Source organism: Eumetopias jubatus, unplaced genomic scaffold (genome assembly GCF_037043125.1).
Source record: "Eumetopias jubatus isolate StellerSeaLion01/CBP00866 unplaced genomic scaffold, mEumJub1_p1.0 scaffold_6, whole genome shotgun sequence".
Lineage (NCBI taxonomy): Eukaryota > Metazoa > Chordata > Mammalia > Carnivora > Otariidae > Eumetopias > Eumetopias jubatus.
Window position 1 is genome coordinate 36,227,045 of NW_028274812.1, and position 24,139 is coordinate 36,251,183.

At 36.5% G+C, this 24,139-nt stretch overlaps 1 protein-coding gene and 1 non-coding gene across 4 annotated transcripts in view; one reads left to right on the forward strand and one right to left on the reverse strand.

The window, feature by feature from the left end:
• Window positions 1-24,139, forward strand: part of THEMIS (thymocyte selection associated) — a 191,282-nt gene that overhangs the window by 108,966 nt on the left and 58,177 nt on the right. The window lies entirely within an intron of this gene.
• On the reverse strand, window positions 13,823-13,927 carry LOC114219565 (U6 spliceosomal RNA). Its single transcript, XR_003611411.1, has one exon. It is a non-coding gene; the product is annotated as a U6 spliceosomal RNA (small nuclear RNA).

Sequence of the window (24,139 nt, forward strand, 5' to 3'; positions counted from 1 at the left end):
TTCACTAACTCTGTTTGGCCATTTAATGCCCAAGTGTCCACTTTGCTGCTGGAATTTCTAGATTTCTGTCAGACAAGAACACCCACAGGAGACATTAAGGCAAAGAGCAAGGGAGGCAGTAATGGCAAGGTAGTGTGATTGGAGCAGAAAACAAACCCGGTACCAGAATTAGAGAGCTGAAAAAGGCAGAGGGAAGCAGCGGTTTCTGGGAGGTGCAGAGAGAACACTTCACCAGCGGCTGCTGGGTGCTAAGACTCACTTCTGATCCGGTGTGACAGTTAGTGGCTGAAAAGTGTTAAAGAAACCATGCTTCTAGGGTAAATCTAGATCATTAGAGAATAGTTTTATATCCTCTGTTTTTGTTTTTGTTAACCTGATGTAGTATAAAGACAGTAAGAGCTTTTGGATTTGTAACCAACTCTACACTTCTGAAGATTGATACCTATCTACTCGTGATGCATTCTCTCTAACATAGAGCTGTAAGTCTGTTTCCCTGTGAATAGGGAAAAGTAACGTTTTAGCAGTCTTCAGAGACCAAAGACAAAGATGGTGGAACATGGACATACTTAAAAAATTGGGATTTTAAATCTGAGAAATAAGAAAGAGGGAACTTATGATCTTCCTTTAAAAAGTTGACAAATTTAGCATATTTTCAGCAGATATTTGAGCCATCCTCAAGGTTAAGGTTAAGACACCATGGGTTTTGAGTTGCCCAAGATCTGTAGCCTAATGTAAAGGCATGAACCTGTAAACAGCCAACTATATTAGGAGCAAGTAAAAAAGGTGGGAGGAGGAGGGAAATGATGAATCAAGGAAGTGCTAAGTAGAAAATTAGCCAAAGTCAAGTTCCAGCTGAAACCCTGCAGGTAAAACTCCATACCCAATGGGAAGTGTGGAATAGTTACAAGTTCTTTTTGTGCTTCTGGAAGTGAGAGAGTAAAAAGAACTTTTAAAGTTTTCCTCTGGCATAACATGTACTATATTAATACTTCTAGCTGGATAGCCAAAGAATGGCTTAAATGACTTTTAAATGAAAAAAAAATTAGTTAAAGTCAGGCATTAAGGAGACATGGCCTTATTTTCAGGAAATGTCAACCAAAAAAATGAATGTTATTCAACTAATAACAAAATACTCATTTTCTCTAGAGAGTTTGTGTCCAAAGAACACTGTTTCCTTCTGGGAGGCTGAAGTGTACTCCTACTCGGAAATACTTGAATTAACCAAAATTCTGGCCCTCTTTGAGTTTTCAGTTGTCAATGTTTACAGCAGGGGAATGAGGAAAGACTGATAAAAAGCATTAGTGAATACTGCTCCTTGCATCCCTCTCCCATCTGTGGAGTCAAGAACTAAAATATACCACCAAATATGTGATTATCACGTTTTCAGTGTTAGTAATTATTATTTTTTAACTGCAAAAAAAGTCATTTAAAATTTTTGTTTATTTTCCCAGGGGATTGGCAGAATGATTGAATGAAACTTACAGTAAATCATTCCACATTAGATTTCTGGCTTTTATGGTGATTAGAATAGTTTTCATTTTTTTAAAGCATTCATAACCTGGAAATCCCTGTTTAGAAATGACCAGCTACCACTGAAGAATCAGTAATTTGGGAATGCTCAGTGCACAATATGTATAAAGTAAGGGCATTTGAATTGCCAACTTCCTATAAGCCCTATAGGGATTCATTGATTCACTGAGTCATTCATTTCCCTATGTATCCATTGAGTTGGGTGTGGGCTTACTAGATATTTAAGTTCTGTTCTTTGAGCTCACTACCTTTTGTTCTGTTTTTTAAATTTTCAAAAAATCTAAAGAGTAGCTGGAGAAATCTAGAGGAGGTTAGTTCCAGCTGGCTTTGCAGTTTCAAAAACTGATTTATCTGAGTTTTCCATTACTATATTAGTTCTGAATTTATTTTAGAATAAAAACCTTACCTAGAAATAAATTGATAAGACATAAGCTATATATTTGAGCAAATAAGTTTTGCTACAACTCACAGTTTCTTGCAAGTGAACCATTACTTTTAATCTTTTGGTTGTGTTTCCAGACTTACATAAATGAAAACATTTATGTTTTTCTTCCCAAACATTTCCTGGGTAAATGTTAAGATAGAAAATGAGCACAAGAGTGCTGTGAAAGAATGTGTAAGGGTAGGCTTCCTAAAATCAGTATTTTTTTTAAACTTAAAAAGTAGAAAACTTAAGAAAAAGATTTTCTCTGTATTAGAAGACAGTAGTAAGTAAAAATGAACGTAGAATTTAAGAGACTAGAGGGTCCATAAAAACTCTAAAAATTCAAAGAGAAAGAAATGATTCATACTTATGCATTATATAAGGACAAATTCTCAGCCAGCCTATTACAGCACTAATTTTTTTCTTTAATCATACTTCATCCAGAATCTAACCTCAGTATGATCATGATGTCTTGGAAAACCTCTGCTTAGTACTTAATTATCAATATACACTTCTAATAGAACAAGTTGCTCTTAGCTATTTTGTAAGATATGCCATTGCTTAAGACATTTACCATGAACCAGTCACACAGCTCATTTAAAATTTGTTGAGGAGAGAAAAAAATTAGAGGAAATCCTGTAAGATCATAAGGCCATTGACTGCAAAATTAGCCAAATGAATAAATATATATATATATTATTATACCACTATATATATACACCATTATATATTAGACCACAAGAACTGTATAATGTCTACTGTTATTTATGCAGGCAAAGAATTGAAAGGGGCTGATCATAAAATTGTGGAGTTACACAATATATAAAAAGCAAGAAATATCCATTCTCCTGGTGTAAGAGATAAGAATGTAATTTTAACTTGTGATGTTAAGCTTATTTAGATCACTAAACTTTATATACCATTTGTCCTTAATGGAAATTTGTTGTTTCCAATGCTTTCCAGACCTTAACTAGTGTTTAAAAAGTGTTTCCTTACTAGTTGTGAAATGGGATAAAATACCAAGTCATATGAATTGTCTAATCCAAGGATGGGAATTGCCCTACCCAAGATATTTTTCTCTTCATTGTCTCTGGTTCTAGCTTCTCCCCTGATCTGTAATCATTTCTGTATTTTTCCATTAGCACTAGACTCTTCTCAAGCCAAATTTACTCTCACAGGCTTGACAGGCATCCTGTGTTCAATAAAATATCATAAGGTCTATGATCCAGGCTGCTCAATGTTCTGTAATTAAAAAACTACTTGCCCATTACTGCACTCTTCCTCTGTTCCTGGCATTATGCTAGGTGCTTACATGTATTATTATCTTATTTAATCCTTCACACAGCTTCATGAAATGGGTGCTGTTATTATCCCTATTTTGTAGATGAGATGAGTGGGGCTGAAAGGTATGTAATGTGTCCTGGTTGGCAAATTTTGTGGTAAATCCTTAGTCCTCATATTATTTTTTTTCAATTCCAGTATAGTTAACATACAGTGCAATATTAGTTTCAGGTGTACGATATGGTGATTCAACTTCCATACATCACCCAGGGCTCATCACAATGAGTGCATTCCTGAATCCCTATCACCTGTTTAACCCATTCCCCCACTTACTCCCCTCTGGTAACCATCAGTGTGTTTTCTATGGTTAAGAATCTGTTTCTTGGTTTTTCTCTGTCTCTCTCTCTCTTTTTTCTTTTGCTCATTTGATTTGTTTCTTAAATTCCACATATGAGTGAAATCACGTGGTATTTGTCTTTCTCTGACTGGTTTATTTCTCTTAGCATTATACTCTCTAGTCCATCCATGCCATTGCAAATGACAAGATTTCATTCTTTTTTATGGCTGAGTGATATTCCATTATCATACATATATATATATGTATGTATGTATATATATATATATGATATACATATACCACACCTTCTTTATCCATTTGTCTATCAGTGGACACTTGGGCTGTTTCCAAGTTTGGCTGTTGTAAATAGTGCTGCAGTAAACATTGGGGTGCAGATGTCCCTTTGATTTAGTATTTTTGTATTTTTTGGGTAAATGCCCAGTAGTGTGGTTACTAGATCACAGGGTAGTTCCATTTTTAGCCTTTTGGGGAACATCCACACTGTTTTCCACAGTGTCTGCTCCAGTTTGCATTCCTACCTACAGACCATGAGGGTTCCTTTTTCTCCATATCCTCGCCAGCATTTGTTGTTTCTTGTGTTTTTGATTGTAGCCATTCTGACAGGTGTGAGATATCTCATTGCAGTTTTGATTTGCATTTCTCTGGTGATAAGTGATGTTGAGCATCTTTTCATACGTCTATTGGCCATCTGTATGTCTTTGGAAAAATGTTGTCTTCTGCCATTTTTAATTGGATTATTTTTGGGGTGTTGAGTTGTGTAAGTTCTTTTAGAGGGGACATTCCTCAACATAATAAAGGCCATATATGAAAAACCCATAGCTAACATCATCCTCAATGGGGAAAACCTGAGAGCTTTTCCCTTAAGGTCAGGAATAAGACAAGGATGTTCACTCTGACTCCTTTTATTCAACAAACTACTGGAAGTCCTAGCCACAGCAATCAGACAACAAAAAGAAATAAAAGGCAACCAAATTGAAAGGAAGAAGTAAAACTTTCACTATTTGCAGATAACATGATACTATGTATAGAAACCCTGAGAGACTCCACCAAAAAACTACTAGAACTGATAATTCAGTAAAACTGCAGGATGCAAAATCAATATGCAGAAATCTGTTACATTTCTATACACTAATAAGCAGCAGAAATCAAGGAATCAGTCTCATTCACAATTGCAAAAAAACCAATAAGATACCTAGGAATAAACCTAACCAAAGAGGTGAAAGATCTGTACTCTGCAAACTATAAAACACTTACAAAAGAAATTGAAGACAACACACAAAAAATGGGAAGACATTCTATGCTCATGGGTTGGAAGAACAAATATTGTTAAAATGTCTATACTACCCAAAGCAGTCTATACATTTAATGCAATCCCTATCAAAATACCAACAGCATTTTTCACAGAACTAGAACAAACAGTTCTAAAATTTGTATGGAACCACAAATGACCCCAAATAACCAAAGCAATCTTGAAAAAGAAAAGCAAAACTGGAGCTATCACAATTCCAGACTTCAAGGTATATTATGAAGCTTTAATAGAACAGTGTGGTACTGGCACAAAAGTAGACACATAGATCAGTAGAACAGAATAGAAAACCCAGAAATATACCCACAATTATATGGACAATTAATCTTCAACAAAGGAGAAATGAATAGACAATAAGAAAAAGACAGTCTCTTCAACAAATGGTGTTGGAGAAACCGGACAGTTACATGCAGAAGAATGAAACTAAACCACTTTCTTACACCATACACAAAAATAAACTTAATATGGATTAAAGACCTAAAAGTGAGACCTGAAACCATACAAATCCTAAAAGAGAGCCAGGCAGTAATGCCTCTTGACATCAGCTGTAGCAACATTTTTCTAGAATGTCTCCTGAGGCAAGGGAAATAGAAGCAAAAATAAACTACTTGGACCACATCAAAATAAAAAGTTTCTGCACAGCAAAGGAAGCAATCAACAAAACTGAAAGGCAACCTCCTGAACAGGAGAAGATTTTGCAAATAACGTAGCCAATAAAGGGCTAGTATCCTAAGTCCTCATATTATTTGAATACTATGCAGTAAATGTCATAGTTGAACACTCCCTCCTTTTGTTTTCTGGAACATCATGCCCTTCTGGTTTTCTTGTACTGTAGTTAGTTGTTGAATTTCCTCCTGGATTTTTGACTGGCTCTCCCTCTTGTGGTCTCCCTTAACTGTAAGTATCTGAATGCTTTAAAACTTAATCTTTAGTATCTTCTCTATCCAGGCTCGCTTTTAGAGTCTCTATCCCTACTCACAAATTCCTTATTTTATACCTATAAAACGGCTCTCAAAATTAGTCACATGTATGGATTTATTAAGAGGAGCAACTGGAAATGAACTTACATTTTTCCTTTAAAATCTACTTTAATGTGCTTAGGTGTCATCTTCTAAAGAAAGTTCAGTCCTTGAGAGATAGTAGCCTGTGACATTGTGTCTGGTCTGTTGGAGTTATCAGAGGTCAGAGAAGTGACCAGGTGAAGACAGACACTTCCTTCTGATGTTATTCTTGTAAATGTAGGTTTATCATGCTTAGGACTTTTTTTTTTTTTTTTGACTGCTCCAGTGATGGCAAAAAGCAGGAAAGTACCTTAAACTTTCTAAGAGATGTTAGAATTTTAGGGAAGGCCTAAGGCCATTCCGGGCATCAGCGGAAAGCTTTTTAGTAACAATTCAAGTTTCACTGAAATAAACTTCAGGAGCCGGACCTCAAACAAGGACTAGGACCAGTAATTTTGGAATTCCACACCAAGTAGGTGATAACACAAGGTCGAGAAAGACTGTCAAGCCTTTTCTTCATCAAGGGGGAGATGAGCCTATTAAAGAAAAGAGGACTATTAAGGATCAATACATGAGTTCAGAAATGGACACATCCTTAATAAGCCAAGGAAAAAATCAGAGTATATTACTGCTACATAGAGGAAAACTAGAACTATATAATTGCAATAAAAGATTGAAGATAAAGATTTAAAATCTATTGTTTGCATTTCTTTAGATATTACTATAATTGTATATTGTGTGTAAAATGCTCTTAAATTATTTATACCTATAATTATTTTAGAACGTTAAGATAATGATTATTATTATAATTGTTTACACTTATTTTAGCTCCATAGATGTAAAGCCTTAATTGCGTGCCATTTGCTGTGATAAGCACTGGAGACACATTAAGAGAATGAAACACAGTACCTAAGTTCAGGAGACTTTCTGTCTAATGGCTTAGACACAGGAAGATAATTTCAGTGTGAAAACTGGAGAGAAGAATAGTGTTAGTTGGAGAGTGCACAGATCTGGGGGACAATTTATTATGATCTATCAAAAATTGGGATTGAGCTCAGAAAAGGATATTTAGATGTCCAGGTTGAAGTGAGTGAGTTTAGACAAGTAGAATTCGTTAGATATACAGCGGTATTTACTGTGATCCAGCCAGAAGGAGCGTCAGGTGTTGGTGATAGTGTGTAGACATAACTCTATCAGGATCCTGGAAAGGTTTATAATGGCCATAGTGTAGAGCAATATTATGAGGGTAGAAGAGCAAGTAAGACCAGATCAGTTAAAAGTGTGTCATTACCAAGCTTCTTATCTCAGGCTCATAAGTAGTTTGGTGCACTTCTTAATCATTCTGTTCCAGATGAGGAATGCAACTCCCTCAACATCAACTTCTTAGGTTCTCTGCCACACTGTGCTCTCCCAGTGTTCAGGGCTCAGTTTTTGAGTTACTAGATCTCTCCTTTGCCTGGTTCAGGCATCAGGTGATTGCATGACTATAGACTTGTCTCTCCTTGGCTAATTTCCTAAAGATTGTTAACTATGTTCTTGAGGACTATATCCATCATCCCTTATCTTTCATCTTTTTCGTCATTTCTTCCTTTTTATTTTGCTAAGAGGTACTGTTTTGTGTTTTTGTGTGTGTGTGTGTTTTTTTCCTGTACTTCCACTCCTTTTTTGACAATAGACCCTAGTGCCCCATTAAGCCCACAGCTAAAACATTAGCAGCTGAAACAAGCTAGGTCCCATTTTTACCTCACCCTCCTAAAAGAAATACTGCATTTTATTCTTCTAGTACAGAAGAGAATGAAGACCAACAAAATCAGTTGTATTCCATATTAAAAAAAAAAAGACTAGTCCTTCTTTAAACTGGTCTATTTTTTAAGGAAATTCTTTCTATAGAGATAGAGGAAAAATGGAGGGTATTTTAGAGTTCCCAGTAGGAAAATAATAATAAAATTTCTGTTTTAGATACAAAACGTCTAGAAAAGGCAAGTTTATAGAGACAGAAAACAGAGAAGTGGTTGCCTAGAGTGGTGGGTAGGAGCAGGGATGAACTGCAAACAGGCGTGAAGGAACTTTTTGGATGATGAAAAAGTTCTATACCTGGATGGTTGCCCAGCCCTTTAAATTTCTTAAATTCATTGAATTTTACACTTACAATGGTGAAAACATCAATTTCCTTAATAAATCTATTAAAATGTCCATTTTGGAAAATTTAATTATAGAGCAGATAATCAATTCAAATAGAAGCAGAAAGAACACTTAGAAAGCCAAAGTACCAATATCAGAGAGAGAGAGATGACTGCCTCTGTGACTGGAAGACAGAAATTCAAGAGGTTTTAGGAGATGGTGTTTGTATGGTATGTGGTTGAAAAAGTGTTGGGAATAAGAAAGGCACAAAACAAGGAAAATATCCAGATTTCTGACATAAGCATCATCATGGATGGTGGTGAAACTCATTAAATAAGGAGCTCAAGACACAGATAGAAGGGTGGTTTTGCAGGGGCAAGATAAGAATTTAGTTTAAAGTGTGCTCAGTTTAAAATGTCTGTGAGCAGTCTGAGCTGAGATGTCTAGTATAAAGTTAACGATGGTCTATAGTTGAGGAAAGAATTCCAGGCTGAATCTGGTGATTCAAGTGTCAGCAAATATAAATGGTAAATGAAGTTCTGTGAGAGGATGAGATGAAGCTGGAGAGTGTGTAGCTCATGAGAAAAAAAAAAAAAAGATGTACTTCTATGAGGAAATCCAAAATATAAGGGATGAAAGAAGTCATTTAATTATAGAAAATTACATTCTATGTCTATTTTGGGGTGAGTGTAACTTTCTCTTATCCCTCAAAGTAGAGGGAAACCAGATAATAGTGAGCAATAAAAGAACAGCTGTATCATCTTAAAAATTAATCATATTAATCTTCCTTCTGTGTTTCTTATCTTTACAAAGGCCATCAGCATCTACTGAGTAGCCTAAAGCAAACATGTAGGAACAGTCCTGCCTATTTTTTCCTCTTCCCATGTATCAGTCATTAAATCCTATGGATTCTACTTCTTTAACATTTTTAAATTTATACCTCTCTACTTCACATCTTCATCATTTCTCTTCTGGATTACTGAGACCATCTCCTAACTAGTCTTTTTATGTTTGGTCATATTATGTTGAAATTTATTATCCACATCACTGATATAGTTAACATTATAAAAGAAAAATCTTACTGTGTGATTCTCTTGCTAAAAATTCTTTGTGTCTTTCCTTTAAATTTTTATCATCTGTCCCTTATTTGTTTCTCAAGCAATACTTCTCTCCATACCATACCTCACATCTATACTTCACCATAGTGAATTTGCAGTTTGCAAAAGACTGTATTCTCTCCTGAGTTCCTAATCTTTCCAAATGGAATTTTGTAATTTTTGTTTGTTTTGAACAACCATTTATTGGGGACTTACTAAATTCTAAGTAACTAAATAATTCTCATTAAATCCTTTCAGTGTCCGTATAAATGTTATTATCATTCTCAATTTATAGACAGGGAAACTGAGGCAAGAGAAAAATTGCCCATAGAAAGAGAGTTATCAGTAAGTGTTAGAGCTAGAATTCTAAACCAACCTTTATTCTTCATCTAAGTTACTCTCTGTTGTTACCTGTTCTAAGGAAATTTCCTTGGCCCTCTTCCTCCTATCCGCTAATTCACAGGTTTGTGTTTGGTACTCCTAATTTGGGTTTCCCTAACAGGCCTTACGAACCGTTGTCATAGTATTTACCATAAAGTGTTAGGATGGCTCTCTTACTTATCTGTTATACTCATTAGATACTGTGCTTCTTTAGGCGTAGGGACATATATGTAAAAATAAATAAATAAAATAAATAAATAAATAAGACAGAGAGTTAATTAATTACTTATATATTTATTTATTTGTGCTTGCTTTCTTGGTGTTTTAGTAAAGCTTCTGGTTCAGAACAGTCACTCAGTAAATATTTCTGGGACGGAGGAAAGAAAGAAAGAAGGGAAGAGGGAAGAAAGTATTTTTTTCTAAGTAAACTCATTTGTGTCTGCACATAGACACAAAGAGTCTGCCAACCTGTCACATTTGGGGTATTTTCAAACTACTGGTTCTTAATACTTCTAAGTGGAAGTATGAAATTTTTATGAAGCCAAACCTGTTAACCTTTTCATTTGTGCTTATTTTTATTGCTTTTATACTTACTTTTATTGATTTTAAATTGATCCAGTACATGTCCCTCAATTCTATTTAGTTCTAATATTTTTAAAAGATTCTTTCTTTCTTTCTTTCTTTCTTTTTTCTTCCTTTCTTTCTTTCCTTCTTCTTTCTTTCTTTCTTTCTTTCTTTCGTTATTTATTTAGTGCCTGTGAATGGGGGGAGGGGCAGAGGAAGAGGGAGAGAGAGAATCTTAAGCAGACTGTGAGCTGAGCACAGAGCCCAATGCGGGGCTTGATCTCACGACTCTGAGATCATGACCTGAGCTGAAATCAAGAGTCAGGTGCTTAACCAATTGAACCACCCAGGCGCCCCTAGTTCTAATTTTTTTAGAATTTGATTTCATGTATATACTTAATATATATATACATTTATGCATACATAGATATCGTGTATGTATGTGTGCACATATGTGTGCACATATTATAATATGTATTATACACTATTGAGCTCCCATCTGACTTTTATTATGAAGGTAACTCCAAAATATCTTAATCCCATTTGTTAAGTAATTCTTCCCAATTTTTTGGATGTTTTCTTTAGCATATAATGAATTTCTTCATATATAAGTCTGTTTCTGGGTTATTCATTCTTTTTTGGTGATCTTTTATTTTATTTTTGAATCAGGATTACATTTTAAAAATAGGATCCATTATTATGTGTTTGTATATAGATATACTTTTTAAATGGTTTTAAGAGTAAGGCATGTTATTTTAGGAAATAGAGAAAAACCAAAGAAAATAAATCACCAGTAATCTTATTTTATTAATATATTTTCTATAAATATTATATTTCCATAATTCATTAACATATAGACTCAGACACCCATACATGGATGATTCTGTATTTGTATCTGTGATAAAGTGACATATGGACATACATGTATATGTATACACGTGTGCATAACAGATTGTTACATTTAACTCTTTGCCCTGAAATTATTCCAGAGGCCCAAAACCTCAGAACTGAAGGTGAGCCCATGAACCTTCACATTTTAAAGTGAGTTGCTAGACTATCTATGCAGGACTTGAAAGGTGAAGGTCATACAGTCGGTGCCAACAGCATTAGCCAGTCTTGCAACTTGGAAGCCAGGAGCAAATGTTCTATAGATGCTAGGGCATTTCTACTCACCACAAGTCAAGAAAGAGAAAGGTTAAGAAGTTAGCAAGTTGAGGAAGGATTTGTTTTGCAGAGAGTTAATCATACACTGTGGAGATTTTATCTCCAACATTATGGGTAAAGAAAGTTGAGTTTTTCTTTCTCATCTCAAGTTATGCGATGGGGTCTTCAAGTGATCCACTTGTAGGCCTTGTCATTGGGCTGTGGGGATTTGAGAAAAATAAGAACTGACATTTGACCCACATCTCTGAAGTCTAAAGGTAAGAGGCTATAACTGGAGATTTCCCCCTTCTGGAGTAAGTGATATTGAGAGTAAACTGTGCCTCCATCAATGGCAGAGCAAGTGGGTTCTCTGGAAACAAGATGTGAACTGGAGAGAGGGGAAGGGACCTTAAACACTAGATGTATTTCCTGAAGTCCAGGACTTGAGGGTGATAGTTATAAGTGGCTAGCCTTGGGCAAAGATCTTACAGTGTGGTTCCCAACTAGGATGGTTTCCAAGTAATCTGCTGGAGTATCTCAGGAATGGATGGGGTCAGTTTTTATTATTTGCCATGCCCAATTTAAAGAGATAGGAGCAACCCAAGGCTGTATTTCTCCTTATTTTCTCCTTATTTTTCTTTTCTCCTTAGACCTTATGCTGGAGAAATAAAAAAAGAAATTAGTGAGTAGAGGAAGGAGATAGAAAGAGCTAATAATTAAGTCAACCATAATTTCTTCTCTATTTGTAGATTTGGAAGCCTCAAGGGAGATTAAGCTACTACAGGAAGATGCTTTAAATTAGAGAAGCTCTTTGAGCTTTGCTTATTATATTAACTGGACTGGATCTAAGTGGCTAATACATAAATGTGGATTTTTATAAACTACTTGTTCCTTAAAAGCTATGGGATTGCCTTAAAATTTTATGCAGTTAGAACAATCACCCGTTTACAGAAACTTGAAGGGATATAAAAGAACAAGAATGAAGTTGGTTCCTTCTTATATCCTGTCAAGTCCCATTTGCTCAATAAATTGCTTATATAAGTATGTGTGTTTGTACACCCATGTGTGCATATCTCTGTATATGAGTATGTAAATGTGGGTATGTGCAGTGCAGTTATTTCCAGACATTCTTTTGGATGTCGTTTTTTTTAATGTCCAAATAAAATCAAGTAAGCCCTAATTTCTTACAATTTTTGGCATTCCAAGTGCCCTCCTCCTTTATTTTCCAAAATTTATGTGGGAGATTTATATATTCTCCTTTGGTCTCCTTTGTTCTCTTTTTCTTCATTCTTTTCTGGATTTTATTATTTTATATTTTTGACATACAGAAAGCTATACATAATTAATGTACACAACTTGGTGAGTTTAGTAATAACTATACACCCATGAAAACTCAAAATAGTCTATACCATAAAACTGTCCATCACCTCCAAAAGTTTCCCACCATCCTCTTCATTATTGCTTTTCACTTTTACCTCATGTTTATTTTTTGTCTCAGTATTGTGTTCCAACCTGCATCAGATTGCTCTGGTCTTAAGTGCCCCAAACTATGAATTCAGTTTATTCTGTTTGATTTTTCAGGGAGCCACTAACAATGCACTTGTGGGTAAAAATGAATCTGCTGAAGATCTGGTAACTAGGAACAGAAAGTGAAGTTCTAAACCCTAATAATGATTAATGCTTGACCCTTAACCCTCTCCAGACTTTCATCTCATAGAATTAGTGCCTTCTAGGATCACCTCATATTGGTTGTTTACTTTTAAATAACATCAACATTATTACTATTAATGCATTAAAAATGCTCATCTCATAATTTAGTTATGTAAGCTTAAACTTGGAGAGCTTGACTTGCCTTATAACCAGACCCACTTATAATTATTCTAAATCTGTGTTTATTTTCATATTTAACTCCTTAATCCATGAGGAATTTATTTTGTATATTTTGTGTTGTATGAAAAAAACTTTTTTTTAAACAGATGGTTAAACCGTTTTCCCAGTTCCATATATTTACTAAATATTCTTTACCCATCTGTTCTGAAGGCAGTTTCTCATTTTTTTATTCTGTTTCTTTGATTTACCTGGCTTTTCTTAAATCAGTAGCTCACAAATAGTATTTTCTAATATGTTGTAATATTGGTATATATTTTTTTCTTCTTGTTATTAATTGTTTGGATTCTCAGCTCCTCATTCTTTCAAATGAGCTTTAAGCCACTTCATTAATTTCTATAAAAACATCTTGGGGGGATTTTGATTGGAATTTTATTAAACTTAAATATTAATTTAGGAGAATATGAATTTTTATTTTACCATCTTGGCAAATGGTTTGATATTCCATTTAGTCAAATCTTTTTTTTTATTTTTTTATTTTTTTAAAGATTTTATTTATTTATTCATGAGAGACAGAGGAGGAGAGAGAGAGAGGGAGAGAGAGAGAAAGAAGCAGAGGGAGAAGCAGGCTCCCAAGGAGCAGGGAGCCCGATGCGGAAATCGATCCCAGGACCCTGGGATCATGACCTGAGCCAAAGGCAGACGCTTAACCATCTGAGCCACCCAGGCGCCCTCCATTTAGTCAAATCTTATAATTAAAGTCCTGTATATCTTTATAACAAATTTTTTTTTAATATGGAATGCTTCACGAATTTGCATGTCATCCTTGCAGGGGGCCATGCTCACCTCTCTGTATTGTTCCAATTTTAGTATATGTGCTGCTGAAGTGAGCACTGTCTTTATAACAATCTTTGATATACTTCTGACATTTCTTCAAATTGCCGTTTCTTCATATTAGACCTCTTCCTTCAGAGTTAGGAACACTCAGTTGGGTGGTACTCTCTCCAGTGTAGAACTTCTGTAGTTTCATTTGAGTAAAACCAGAGATTATGGCTTTTAACATGGGGATCATCTGCTTTTAGTCAAGCCTGTCGTTCAGCAGATATTTCTTGATTATTATGTTTTAGGTACTGTTTTAGATGCTGCATGTACATCAATAACAAAGGGGTAAATGACTTGATACTCTATGTAATGTTACATTCTAGTGGGAGTAAAGAATACAGAATGGCAGTTCATGATAAGTGCTATGTAAAAAAGAATAGGGCAAGATAAGTAGGATTAAGAGTGTAAGGTGAATAGAATAATTTTAAATAGGGTGGTCATGGTACGCCCTACTGGGATCAGGGCACTTGTCCAAAGACTTGAATGGATAAGATGAGCTATGCAGACAGAGGATGGGGTAAGTGCTCCTGGCAGAAGAAAGAGATGGTACAACCCTGAGGCCTAATGTACTCAAAAATCAGCTGGAAGGCCAGGATGGCTGGAATATAGTGAAGAAGGAGACAAAAGGGGATGAGTTCAGACAAAATGGGGGAGGCAAATTGCGTAGGTCTTTGTAGGTCATTATAGTAATTTTGGCTTAACTTCTTATGAGACAAAAAAATGATTGGAGGATTGGGTCGGGGAATGACAATTATATTTTAAAGGATTCATTCTGATTTATGTGCTGCTGTTAATAGGGGAGCAAGGATGGAAACAGGGAAACCAACTAGGGGGACATTGCTATACATGATGCTGCCCTGGGCCAACAGGGTAGCAATGGGGGTAACAAAAAAAATGGTTAGTTGTAGATGTATATTAGAGTGCAAAGCAAAAGTTTTTTCTTTCTGGGTTGCATTTTTCTCCTTCTACTTTCAGTAAAGAATCTTCATTTTATAACTCTCTGCTGCTGACCTTTTAAATTTAGCTTATTCCTACTTAGATCCTCTTATTAATACAAGTTTCTTCTCTTGGACTTTATATAGGTACAATTCTCTTTTGAAAATATTGAAAAGGGCGCCTGGGTGGCTCAGTCGTTAAGCATCTGCCTTCGGCTCAGGTCATGATCCCAGGGTCCTGGGATCGATTTCCGCATCGGGCTCCCTGCTCCTTGGGAGCCTGCTTCTCCCTCCACTTCTCTCTCTCTCCCTCTGTCTCTCATGAAGAGATAAATAAAACCTTTAAAAAAAAATATTGAAAATTTAGGGCGCCTGGGTGGCTCAGATGGTTAAGCGTCTGCCTTCGGCTCAGGTCATGATCTCAGGGTCCTGGGATCTAGTCCTGCATCGGGCTCCCTGCTCAGCGGGGAGCCTGCTTCTCCCTCTGCCTCTCTCTCTCTGTCTCTCATGAATAAATAAATAAAATCTTTAAAAAAATATATTGAAAGTTTAATTTTAGATAGCTGTGGTGGAAAAAAAAAATACTGTCTGGAAATAAGGAGAATGTGATTCTTATCCTGGCTGTGTTACTACTTCGCCATGTGATATGGGATAATCTTAGCATTCTTGACTATAAAAGGTTAGAGTAAATGATCAGTATTATTTTTTTGAGCTTAAATATTCTACAAATCTATGATTCTGTATCTGTATTCTGGTCAGTAAAGAGTTAAAAGTAACTGAAAAATCTTGATTTGGGATCCTTAAAATATCAACAGATTGCTTTGCAGAACAATTCTTTTTTAAAAATTTTTTATTGTTATGTTAATCACCATACATTACATCATTAGTTTTTGATGTAGTGTTCCATGATTCATTGTTTGTGTATAACACCCAGTGCTCCAAGCAGAAAGTGCTCTCTTTAATACCCATCACAAGCCTAACCCATCGCCCCACCCCCCTCCCCTCTAGAACCCTCAGTTTGTTTTTCAGAGTCCATCATCTCTCATGGTTGTCTCCCCCTCCAATTTTCTCCCCTTCATTCTTCCCCTCCTGCTATCTCTTCTTTTTTCTTTTCTTAACATATATTGCATTATTTGTTTCAGAAGTACATATCTGTGATTCAACAGTCTTGCACAATTCACAGTGCTCACCATAGCACATACCCTTCCCAATGTCTATCACCCAGCCACCCCAACCCTCCCACCCCCCACCACTCCAGCAACCCTCAGTTTGTTTCCTGAGATTAAGAATTCCTCATATCCGTGAGGTCATATGATACATGTCTTTCTCTGATTGACTTATTTCACTCAGCATAACACCCTCCAGTTCTATCCATATCATTGCAAATGGCAAGATCTCATTCCTTTTGATGGTTGCATAATATTCCATTGTATATATATACATCTTTATCCATTCATCTGTTGATGGACATCTTGGCTCTTTCCACAGTTTGGCTATTGTGGACATTGTTGCTATAAACACTGGGATGCACGTACCCCTTCGGATCCCTACATTTGTATCTTTGTGGTAAATACCCAGTAGTGCAATTGCTGGGTCGTATGGTAGCTCTATTTTCAACTGTTTCAGGAACCTCCATACTGTTTTCCAGAGTGGTTGCACCAGCTTGCATTCCCACCAACAGTGTAAGAGGGTTCCCCTTTCTCCGCATCCCTGCCAACATCTCTCATTTCCTGACTTGTTAATTTTAGCCATTCTGACTGGTGTGAGGTGGTATCTCATTGAGGTTGTGATTTGGATTTCCCTGATGCCGAGCGATGTTGAGCACTTTTTCATGTGTCTATTGGCCATTTGGATGTCTTCTTTGGAAAAATGTCTGTTCATGTCTTCTGCCCATTTCTTGATTCATTCTTTGTTCTTTGGGTGTTAGTTTGATTAGTTCTTTATAGATTTTGGATACTAGCCCTTTATCTGATATGTCATTTGCAAATATTTTCTCCCATTCTGTCGGATGTCTTTTGGTTTTGCGGACTGTTTCTTTTGCTGTGCAAAAGCTTTTTATCTTGATGAAATCCCAATAGTTCATTTTTGCCCTTGCTACCCTTGCCTTTGGCGATGTTTCTAGGAAGAAGTTGCTGCGGCTGAGGTCGAAGAGGTTGCTGCCTGTGTTCTCCTTTAGGATTTTGTTGAACTCCTGTCTCACGTTTAGATCTTTCAACCATTTGGAGTCTATTTTTGCGTGTGGTGTAAGGAAACGGTCCAGTTTCATTCTTCTGCATGTGGCTGTCCAATTTTCCCAACACCATTTGTTGAAGAGACTGTCTTTTTTCCATTGGACATTCTTTCCTGCTTTGTCAAAGATGAGTTGACCATAGAGTTGAGGGTCCATTTCTGGGCTCTCGATTCTGTTCCATTGGTCTATGTGTCTGTGTTTGTGCCAGTACCATACTGTCTTGATGATGACAGCTTTGTAATAGAGCTGGAAGTCCAGAATTGTGATGCCACCAGCTTTGCTTTTCTTTTTCAACATTCCTCTGGCTATTCGGCGTCTCTTCTGGTTCCATACAAATTTTAGGATTATTTGTTCCATTTCTTTGAAAAATGTGGATGGTATTTTGATGGGGATTGCATTGAATGTGTAGATTGCTCTAGGTAGCATTGACATCTTCACAATGTTCGTTCTTCCAATCCATGAGCATGGAACGTTTTTCCATTTCTTTGTGTCTTCTTCAATTTTTTTCATGAGCATTTTATAGTGTTCTGAGTACAGATCCTTTGCCTCTTTGGTTAAATTTATTCCTAGGTATCTGATGGTTTTGGGTACAATTGTAAATGGGATCGACTCCTTGATTTGTCTCTCTTCTGTGTTGTTGGTGGTGTATAGGAATGCCACTGATTTCTGTGCATTGATTTTATATCCTGCACTTGACTGAATTCCTGTATGAGTTCTAGCAGTTTTGGGGTGGAGTCTTTTGGGTTTTCCACATACAGTATCATATCATCTGCAAAGAGTGAGAGTTTGACTTCCTCTTTGCCAATTTGGATGCCTTTGATTTCTTTTTGTTGTCTGATTGCTGTGGCTAGGACTTCTAATACTATGTTGAATAGCAGTGGTGAGAGTGGACATCCCTGCCACGTTCCTGACCTTAGGGGGAAAGCTCTCAGCTTTTCCCCATTGAGAATGATATTCGCTGTGGGTTTTTCATAGATGGCTTTTATGATATTGAGGTATGTACCCTCTATCCCTATACTCTGAAGAGTTTTGATCAAGAAAGGATGCTGTACTTTGTCAAATGCTTTTTCTGCATCTATTGAGAGGATCATAGGATTCTTGTTCTTTCTTTTGTTAATGTATTGTATCATGTTGATTGATTTGCAGATGTTGAACCAACCTTGCAGCCCAGGAATATATCCCACTTGGTCATGGTGAATAATCCTTTTAATGTACTGTTGGATCCTATTGGCTAGTATTTTGGTGAGAATTTTGGCATCCATGTTCATCAAGGATATTGGTCTGTAATTCTCCTTTTTGATGGGGTCTTTGTCTGGTTTGGGGATCAAGGCAATGGTGGCCTCATAAAAAGAGTTTGGAAGTTTTCCTTCCAAATGATGATTTCTCATCATTTTTTGGAACAGTTTCAGGAGACTAGGTATTAATTCTTCTTTAAATGTTTGGTAGAATTCCCCTGGGAAGCCATCGGGCCCTGGGCTTTTGTTTGTTGGGAGATTTTTGATGACTGCTTCAATTTCCTTAGTGGTTGTTTTTTGGAACAGTTTCAGGAGACTAGGTGTTAATTCTTCTTTAAATGTTTGGTAGAATTCCCCTGGGAAGCCATCTGGCCAAGGGCTTTTGTTTGTTGGGAGATTTTTGATGACTGCTTCAATTTCCTTAGTGGTTATAGGTCTGTTCAGGTTTTCTATTTCTTCCTGGTTCAATTTTGGTAGTTGATACATCTCTAGGAATGCATCCATTTCTTCCAGGTTATCTAATTTGCTGGCATAGAGTTGCTCATAATATGTTCTTATAATTGTTTGTATTTCTTTGGTGTTGGTTGTGATCTCTCCTCTTTCATTCATGATTTTGTTGATGTGGGTCATTTCTCTTTTCTTTTTGATAATTCTGGCCAGGGGTTTATCAATCTTGTTAATTCTTTCAAAGAGCCAGCTCCTAGTTTTGTTGATCTGTTCTACTGTTCTTTTGGTTTCTATTTCATTGATTTCTGCTCTGATCTTTATTATTTCTCTTCTCCTGCTGGGTTTAGGCTTTATTTGCTGTTTTTTCTCTAGCTCCTTTAGGTATAGGGTTAGGTTGTGTATCTGAGACCTTTTTTGTTTCTTGAGAAAGGCTTGTATTGCTATATACTTTCCTCTTAGGACTGCCTTTGCTGTATCCCAAAGATTTTGAAGAGTTGTGTTTTCATTTTCATTGGTTTCCATGAATTTTTTGAATTCTTCTTTAATTTCCTGGTTGACCCATTCATTCTTTAGTAGGATACTCTTTACCCTCCATGTATTTGAGTTCTTTCCGACTTTCCTCTTGTGATTGAGTTCTAGTTTCAAAGCACTGTGGTCTGAAAATATGCAGGGAATGATCCCAATATTTTGGTACCAGTTGAGACCTGATTTGTAACCTAGGATGTGATCAATTCTGGGGAATGTTCCATGGGCACTAGAGAAGAATGTGTATTCCGTTGCTTTGGGATGGAATGTTCTGAATATATCTGTAAAGTCCATTTGGTCCACTGTTTCATTTAAAGTCTTTATTTCCTAGTTCATCTTTTGCTTAGATGATCTGTCCATTTCAGTCAGGGGGGTGTTAAAGTCTCCCACTATTATTGTACTGTTGTCAATGTGTTTCTTTGCTTTTATTATTAATTGCCTTATATAATTGGCTGCTCCCATGTTAGGGGCATAGATATTTACAATTGTTAGATCTTCTTGGTGGATAGACCCTTTAAGTAGGGTATAGTGTCCTTCTTCACCTCTTAGTACAGTCTTTGTTTTAAAATCTAATTTGTCTACTATAAGGATTGCCACCCCAGCTTTCTTTGGTGTCCATTAGCATGGTAAATGGTTTTCCACCCCCTCACTTTCAATCTGGGGGTGTCTTTGGGTCTAAATTGGGTCTCTTGCAGACAGCATATTGATGGGTCCTGTTTTTTTAATCCAATCTGATAGCCTGTGTCTTTTGATTGGGGCATTTAGCCAATTTATATTCAGGGAACTATTGAAATGTATGAATTTAGTGCCATTGTATTGCCTGTAAGGTGACTGTTACTGTATATTGTCTGTGTTCCTTTCTGATCTATGCTGCTTTTAGGCTCTCTCTTCACTTAGAGGACCCCTTTCAATATTTCTTGGAGGGCTGGTTTCGTGTTCGCAAATTCCTTTAGTTTTTGTTTGTCCTGGAAGCTTTTTATCTCTCCTTCTATTTTCAATGACAGCCTAGCTGGATATAGTATTCTTGGCTGCATATTTTTCTCGTTTAGTGCTCTGAAGATATCATGCCCATCCTTTCTGGCGTGCCAGGTCTCTGTGGATAGGTCTGTTGCCAATCTAATATTTCTACCCTTGTAGGTTACATATCTCTTCTCCCGAGCTGCTTTCAGGATTTTCTCTTTGTGTCTGAGGCTCTAAGTTTTACTATTAGATGTCGGGGTGTTGACCTATTTTTATTGATTTTGAGAGGAGTTCTCTGTGCCTCCTGGATTTTGATGCCTGTTTCCTTCCTCACATTAGGGAAGTTCTCTGCTATTATTTGCTCCAGTATACCTTCTGTCCCCCTCTCTCTTTCTTCTTCTTCTAGGATCCTAATTATTCTAATGTTGTTTCGTCTTATCGTATCGCTTATCTCTCAAGTTCTGCCCTCATGATCCTGTAGTTGTTTATATCTGTTTTTCTCAGCCTCTTTATTTTCCATCAGTTGGTCTTCTATATCACTGATTCTCTCTTCTGCCTCATTTATCCTAGCAGTTAGTGTCCCTATTTTTGATTGCACCTCATTAATAGCCTTTTTGATTTCGACTTGGTTAGATGCTGAAGAATTCTTAAGAGAAGAAATAGGAAGTCCAAAAATGAGCATATATTATTTTGGGGGGATAGTGGTCGTCCTTGACATTGCTGGTAAGTTTCTGTTTTTGGCAGCTGAAGAGGGGCATTTTTCTGTAATGCTTGATTTCATGGGGCCTGCTTGTCTTTATAATCCTACATTTAGTGGGAACTTGGTTCCCATTTTCTCTCTCTCTCTCTCTTTTTTTTTTTTTTTTACCTCCCGTGAGAGGATTTTCCCAGGACTGCCTCTTTTTAGAATTACCCTTTCCTATTTCAGTCCTGCATTTCTAAAACCTGATTTGTTGTGGTTGTATCACCATGTTATATACGCACAAGGTAGTATTTGCATGCACCTTTTTACCTGTTTCATCCTACCGTTTCCCTGTATTTGACACTCTTCTTGAGATTCCTTTCCAGGGCTACCAGGTGCAGCCCCATGTTGCATCCACTGGGACATAGTCTTCATGTGTACCTTGTTCTTTCTTCTCTCTTAGATCACACAGTACATCTGATTCTGTGCCCTGGTGCTGCTTTATTCTGCCCTGAAGCTAGCTTAGTCTGTTTTGCAACACATATAACAATATTGTTTCCGCCATGTCAAGGGCGTTGCATTTGCGACTCTATTTGACACCGGGTGACTAGAATTAAGATACTAAGAGACTATGAAATGAAAGGCAGACATAGCTTGTTCTTGCAAATGGAAAGAAATTCACCCCCATTTTGCTAAAAGCACAAGATCTTTCTAATCAAACATTTGACATCATGACCAGGCTGGAGAAAGAGTGTACCTGTTCAGTTATAATTGGTTCTGCTCAGAGAAGTGGATTTCTCATTGTCTGTGCAGCTACAGGAAATATGGTTAAAAAAGTGCATGTCAGTCTGACTGAAGCTGTTCTATAAAGCCTTGCCAGGCCACTCTGCAAAACTGATATTTCCTATTATGAAAACTAAATCTCAAATCATAGTTAAAAGGTAATCAGTCTTCAGGAGAGTGGTCTGTAGAGGTAAGCAGTAATTCAGATTTGATTGGCAACATAGGCTTTTCAGGGAATAGTTCAAAATGAGAAGCATTTGGAGGAAGCCAGAAACACAATCCAAAATGATGATTCTCAGAGTTTTCTAACATTGGGTTATTGGTAGATATATACACATTTTTTAAGTTGTGCTTTCCTGGGAACTATGATAATAGTAAACAGTGGCTTTGTGTACTTCATCTCCTTTAGTTCTTGTAACACAACCTTGTGATACAGGTATCATTGTCACCACTTCATAGCTGAAGAGACTTGCCCAAAGTTCCTAGATTGTAGTCAGTGTCAGGATGGGCCTTTCTCCTGCCAGCAGGGCCCAGGCATTCCTTATGGTCCCATGATGCCTCCTGGAAAGGTGGTGTAGGATTGTCTCTAGCAAATTTTCTGTGCTATTGCTCCTTTCTTTATATCCGTGTTTATTGTTTCCATCATTGACAAAACAGAGCAATAGCACTTTCATCATAAGGTGGTTGTAAACACAAAATCCAAAGAAATAACACATATCTTAAAAAAGAAAAAAAAAAGCCCTTTCAAAAGGGAATTAATGTGACCTCACCTAAAAGCTCAATTTTGTATGCAAATTTCATGATTTGAAATAAAATCACTTCCTCTGGTTGAAAGGCATTGTGATTAGATACATTAGTAGCCTAAGTTTAGAAGCAAGCACATTTTTCTTTTCATACAAAAATGGTGTTGCTGACACATTGTTGTGAGAAACAGGTGTTGTATACCATTTTCCTAGTTGGATCTGCACTAAATTTGTAGTTCTTTGTGCTAACCAGGTAAGCAAAGACTGTACTATGTATGCCAATATACCTGTATTGTATAAAGGCATCACTACCAGCTTTTTGTTTGAACTTTATAAAATTAGTGTTGCCCTACTTCTGCTTTGTCTTCCTCTGAGAGAGCAGAACTAAGTCTCTAGATATTCTTAACTTCACTCAGGAGAGTTTTCCATTTTGTCAAGTAATCAAGCAATTTTGACTATATTTTTCCTTGGAATTCCTTAGGATTTCATTTTTTTTCTTTTGCTACTTTGCTAATATTAATATTGATGTACACAGCTTATCTCCTTTGTTAGACCTGGAATAGTCTGTACTTCAGATTCCATGTCTTGTATGAGTGTGTGACTGTCCTCAAAAGATGCTTAATAAGTCTCTGTCTGGGGCCAAACAAGAGAACACATTTTCATGACACTTAAAATATCTCCCAGGGGAAACCATTTGGATTACATACAGAATTTATTCAATGCAAAGCTAAATAACTCTAGGACTTATTTCTAGGCTACATGCCAATCATACTGAATTTATCAAATTATCCATCAATTAGATGGAATATGTAGATATAACAAAACAAACAAAAAACAGCTGTTACTCAAGATGGGCAGACCATGAAAGTTATTCTAGGCCATTGAAAGGACTTTGATTTTTTTCTATGACTGAGATAGGGAGCCATCAAAAGGGGAGAGCAGAGATGTGGCATGATATGATTTATGCTTTAAAAGAGTCACTATGGGGGCATCTGGGTGGGTCAGTTGGTTAAGCGTCTGCCTTCAGCTCAGGTCATGATCTTAGGATCCTGGGATGGAGCCCTTTGTCAGGCTCCCTGCACAATGAGGAATCTGCTTCTCCCTCTGCTGCTCCCCCTGAGCATGCTCTCTCTTTCTCAAATAAATAAATAAAATCTTTAAAAAAAAAATCACAATGGCTGTGAGAGGGTCCTAAATGATTAACATTAGTAATGCTCAGGACACTGAAGTTTTGTTTCTAAAGTGTGATTTAGATATTAGGGCCATTTTGTTTTGATTTTGAAATTTATTTGAAAATATCTTTGCTATATCAAAGTAAATAAAGTCAGCTTTAGTTTTCTAATGTTTTGCCGTATTCTGGGCAAGTGGGCAGAAGGTAATGGGGATTAAGTAAAGTAACCTGGTCTGAACAGAATTTGTGAGATATAAAAATTTATTGCCTATTCAGTGATAACAAGGGAGAATCTCTGAAGCAGATTGTTTTTGTTGTGTGTTTTCAAGAAAAGATTTAGGGATAAAAATGTAAAGAACAACATCCTTATTTTCAAAAAGAACTACAATCTGAAAATATGTTTTAGTATCAATTTATTGCCTGTAAGTGATTACCCTAAAAGTTCAGGTAGTTTAGAGTAAGACAGTTATTATGAATACCATTGATTTCTTTAATCAAAATGTCAGTAATGGT